Here is a 5,408-nt window from a genome sequence, read left to right as displayed (position 1 = left end):
CTCTCTCTCTCTCTCTCTCTCTCTCTTAGATGTGAGTTCTTCGCGGATGACTCTTCTGTTCACACCAGTCAACAATCTTTGGAATCCGTCAACTCTTCTCTTCAAACAAGTGTGGATGAAATTGTGAGTGGTGCGTTTCTAATGCAATGATCATTCATCCGATTAAAACAAAGAGTATGGTGATAACCACGAGACAAAAACACCAATTAAGTCCTTTACAATTACAACTGTCAGTTGGTTCAACTCAAGTGCAGCAAGTTAGGGAACATAGATTATTCGGTGTTACCATTGATCAAGAGTTGAAATGGCAAACTCATTTGAGTAATATTTGAAAACTAGTATAAAAAAATGTGTACCTGTTATCAAAATTAAGGCATTACGCAGATTCTGCAGCACTCAAAATGTTCTATTACGCTCACATAATGCCTCATATAAACTTCGCATCGACACTTTGGGATAACTGCAGTGATGTTCATTTAAAAAGACTCAATTCCCTGCATCGTCGAGCTGCAAAACGTATTCTGCATGATTTGAATAGGTCCACGGATGATAAACTAAAGCTCTTGAATTTCCTCCCCTTGAAAGATCAGTTGACGTTAAACAAGGCTGTGTTCATGTATAACATTCTAAATGACGACTGTCCTAAATATTTGCAATCACATTTCAAACATGCCACACAAAGATATGGGTCCCAAAAAATCATCCCTCCTATACCTCGCATAGACCTCTACAAATCGAGCTTAGCCTTCTCGGGAGCGTTTCTCTGGAACTCCTTCCCCCAACAGATAAGAAATGCAACTTCAGTGAAAATGTTTAAGAGACAGTCACGTTCACACATCATTCGTGAATGAAATGTCTTGTTCGATTGTTATTTTGTTAAACATTTTGTACTAGTGTTAACGGATGTGAATGCGTGATGTATTGTGTAAAAAAATTCCATCTCACACGGCATAAATAAATCCCTGCGCCTTGAATATGTGCGCGATATAAATTGCATAAAAATAAAAAAATAAAAAATAAAAAATCCCTGCGCTTAGAACTGTACCTACGGAATACGCGCGATATAAGCCTCAGATTGATTGATTGATTGATTGATTGATTGATTGATTGATTGATGTGTAGCTCATCGGAGCAACTTTATTCCCAAATGAAAGGTTTAACTATGTCAATGTAATTTTGTAATTTTTGAGTTCTCCTTATGTAATGCCTTACATGCACATTCTGTTGCATTCCATACAATGTATTTCTGTATTTTATATGATTGAATTTATATTTTTAATGTGCGTCTGTCTTTATGTGTTGTATAAAGGACAGGTTGGAAGAATAGGCTTTGCCTAAAACCTTTATCCTTTTGTAACAAAGTTCTGAGTCTGAGTCTGAGTATCTCTCTCTCTCTCTCTCTCTCTCTCTCTCTCTCTCTCTCTCTCTCTCTCTCTGTATGTATCCATTAACTGTAAAACTTCGTCAAACGAGATTGTCAGGAGTGGTGTCCCTCAAGGGTCTGTATTAGGACCTATCTTGTTCTGTATTTATATAAATGACTTACCCCTTCATGTGTCCGATGAAAAGGTTAGATGTGAGTTCTTCGCGGATGACTCTTCTGTTCACACCAGTCAAAAATCTTTGGAATCCGTCAACTCTTCTCTTCAAACAAGTGTGGATGAAATCACTGAGTGGTGCGTTTCTAATGCAATGATCATTCATCCGATTAAAACAAAGAGTATGGTGATAACCACGAGACAAAAACACCAGTTAAGTCCTTTACTATTACAACTGTCAGTTGGTTCAACTTAAGTGCAGCAAGTTAAGGAACATAGACTATTAGGTGTTACCATTGATCAAGAGTTGAAATGGCAAACTCATTTGAGTAATATTTGCAAAGTAGTATCAAAGAATTTGTACCTGTTATCAAAATTAAGGCATTACGCCGATTCTGAAGCACTCAAAATGTTCTATTACGCCCACATAATGCCTCATATAAACTTCGCTTCGACACTTTGGGATAACTGCAGTGATGTTCATTTAAAAAGACTCAATTCCCTGCATCGCCGAGCTGCAAAACTTATTCTGCATGATTTGAATAGGTCCACGGATGAAAAACTAAAGCTCCTAAATTTCCTCCCCTTGAAAGATCAGTTGACGTTAAACAAGGCTGTGTTCATGTATAAAATTCTAAATGACGACTGTCCTAAATATTTGCAATCACATTTCAAACATGCCACAAAAAGATATGGGTCCCAAAAAATCATCCCTCCTATACCTCGCATAGACCTCTACAAATCGAGCCTAGCCTTCTCGGGAGCTTTTCTCTGGAACTCCTTCCCCCAACAGATAAGAAATGCAACTTCAGTGAAATTGTTTAAGAGACAGTCCCGTTCACACATCATTCGTGAATGAAATGTCTTGTTCGATTGTTATTTTGTTGAACATTTTGTACTAGTGTTAACGGATGTGTAGCTTATCTGGGCAACTTAATTCTCAAAATGAAAGGCTTAACTATGTCAATGTAATTTTGTAATTTTTGAGTTCTCCTTAAATATAATTCCGTAACTGCACATAGTATTGCAATACATACAATGTATTTCTATATCTTATATGATTGAATTTTTATTTGTTATGTTCGTCTGTCTTTATGTGTTGTATAAAGGACAGGTTGGAAGAATAGGCTTTGCCTAAAACCTTTATCCTTTTGTAATAAAGTTCTGAGTCTGAGTCTGAGTCTGAGTCTTTCTCTCTCTCTGTCTCTCTCTCTCTCTCTCTCTCTCTCTCTCTCTCTCTCTCTCTCTCTCTCTCTCTCTCTCTCTCTCTCTCTCGATTTTATTGAACCACATGATTCTACATAATGCACTAAGAACAGTTAATATAAACAAAACATTATTTGTTATAATCTTCCATCATTGCTAATGCATCATAATGCATATTGAAATGTCTTATTGATTAGGCCAAAAAAAAAAATAGGTCTGTTTACGGTAACATAGGCCAAAAAAATAGGGTCGGTAGGTCGGGATTTTTTTTTTTTTTTTTTTTTTTTTTTTTTTCCAAAAAAAACATATTTTTACGTTATTTTGCCAAAAAAACAAGATTTTTTTTTTTTTTTTTCCCCAAATGCCAAAAAAAAGTCTAGGGTCGCGCGAAAAAACTAGGGTCGGTCGGGTTACCGTAAACAGACCTATTTTTTTTTTTGGCCTTACTGGACATGTTAATTATGTCTTTTTTTATCTTAGTTAACTTAATTTCTATTTCTTCTAGTTATTGAGTTATCCCTCAATGGGCGAAGGCGGGATGAAAAAAAAGCATGTTTGTCTGATTATAATTATATATATATAATATTATTATGATATTATAATATTATATAATTATACCCTTCAAAAAAAGTTAAAGACCACTTTCACAAACGTATGCCAAATACAAGTGAAAAAGTTGAACTATCTAATGATTTCATTATGATGTTGTTGAAGAATATTGAAGAACAGATAACTGTGTACAGAACATTTATTTTCAAACACGACAGCATTACTCTCGACTACCCTCTGATTTCAAATTCACTACAACAGTGTGTCTAGCAACGAAAGATTGTAAAATCTCATTCCGGCAGCGACAACTAGTTAAGGCGATGGTAGACAAAATTAATACTTCTTCTTCTTCTTCTTCTTCTTCTTCGTCCATCGGCTGAAACTCTCACGTTCACTCATGTTTTTGCACGAGTGGGTTTTACGTGTATGACTGTTTTTACCCCGCCAGTCAGGCAGCCATACTCCACTTTCAGGTAAAGCATGCTGGGTATTTTTTGTGTTTCTATAACCCACCGAACTCTGACATGGATTACAGGATCTTTTCCGTGCGCACTTGGTCTTATGCTTGCGTGTACACACGAAGGGGGATAAGGCACTAGCAGGTCTGCATATACGTTGACCTGGGACATCGGAAAAATGTCCACCCTTAACTCACCAGGCGCGGCCGGGATTCGAACCCGCGACTTTCCGCATAGGACACCAATGTCTTATCCACTCGGCCAATGCGCCCGTCGTATTACTTATACGACAGACGCCGTTTTCAATTGCGTCCTATGATCGTTAGTACTCTTGGTAACGTTGTGTATTTCTTCTAAAAGTACATAAGGACTGGGTGGCCGAGTGGTAACGCACTTGCGCTCGGAAGCGAGAGGTTGCGTGTTCAGGCCTGGGTCAGGCCGCAATTTTCTCCCCCCTTTCCTAACCTAGGTGGTGGGTTCAAGTGCTAGTCTTTCGGATGAGACGAAAAACCGAGGTCCCTTCGTGTACACTACATTGGGGTGGGCACGTTAAAGATCCCACGATTGACAAAAGGGTTTTTCCTGGCAAAATTGTATAGGCATAGATAAACATGTCCACCAAATACCCGTGTGACTTGGAATAAAGTGTAAAAAAATTCCATCTCACACGGCATTATTAAGTCTCAGGGCTTGGAAACATGAATACACGCATGCAGAAAAAAAATGGGTAGCGCCGTATACTGTATGGCAGCTCGCTTTCCCCAGGGAGAAAGCAGCCCGAATTTCTGTGAGGTTACCCTCATGGACTATATAAAAATCGTATCTTATCTTATCTTATCCTTATACTATGACTGATTGGACCCTGGCAGTGAGGAGGATATCACCGCAACAATTTGTCTACGTCCGTATATACCCCTGTACAGAACCCGGCAAAAGAAACGCAACTCATTCGCGCACATTGTTGCAAGTGATTTTTGTGTCATTTTCAAATTGTCGTAAAATATGAACCAGATAAGGTACATAAAAAAGGAAGACTGATTCGTGGAGGATAGTTTACTGTCTGTAGGATTAGTGCTTATTATTTAATCGTTTTCTGTTTTTACCTTTTCATAAACTGTGTTATACAGGGTATGGGTCAAGCGAGTCGTGATTGCAGGAGAACATGTCAATTCGACACGCTACAACATTCGTAAAATTGCATGTTTTTCAACCAGGTAAAGACAGTGGTGGAGGAAATTCATCTCTCAACATGATCATTTAAATTTAATTATTCACCGAAGCGTAATATAATTACAAAAATGAACATAAATCACTTAGATGGTGCTAAAAAGGGTTGTTCACCATCGCCTTAAGCTGCCTACTACATGGTAGAGCGATATGTCATACGACTTGCGTTAATACTCATTTCGTGTCCAGAACCCCGTTGCAGCACGTGCATCACAGATATTTGCCCTGGCATATTTTGTACCGATTTTACAGGACTTTAAAAAACGCCCCAGCCCCCTTTTTTTTCCCCAAAGGCGTATTTTTTTCCATGTGTTCAGCATGGCACAGTAACACTGCCTGCAAAAAAATGTTGAAAGCCTCATTGTCCTTTTGTGAATTAAAAAAAAGGCAAGTTGCAATTTAACTATTGGACCCTTGATAATTGGCAAAT

This window comes from Littorina saxatilis, linkage group LG2 (assembly GCF_037325665.1).
Source record: "Littorina saxatilis isolate snail1 linkage group LG2, US_GU_Lsax_2.0, whole genome shotgun sequence".
In the NCBI taxonomy this organism is placed as follows: domain Eukaryota; kingdom Metazoa; phylum Mollusca; class Gastropoda; order Littorinimorpha; family Littorinidae; genus Littorina; species Littorina saxatilis.
The sequence above is the reverse complement of the archived record's forward strand: the minus strand, read 5'-3'. Positions refer to the sequence as shown.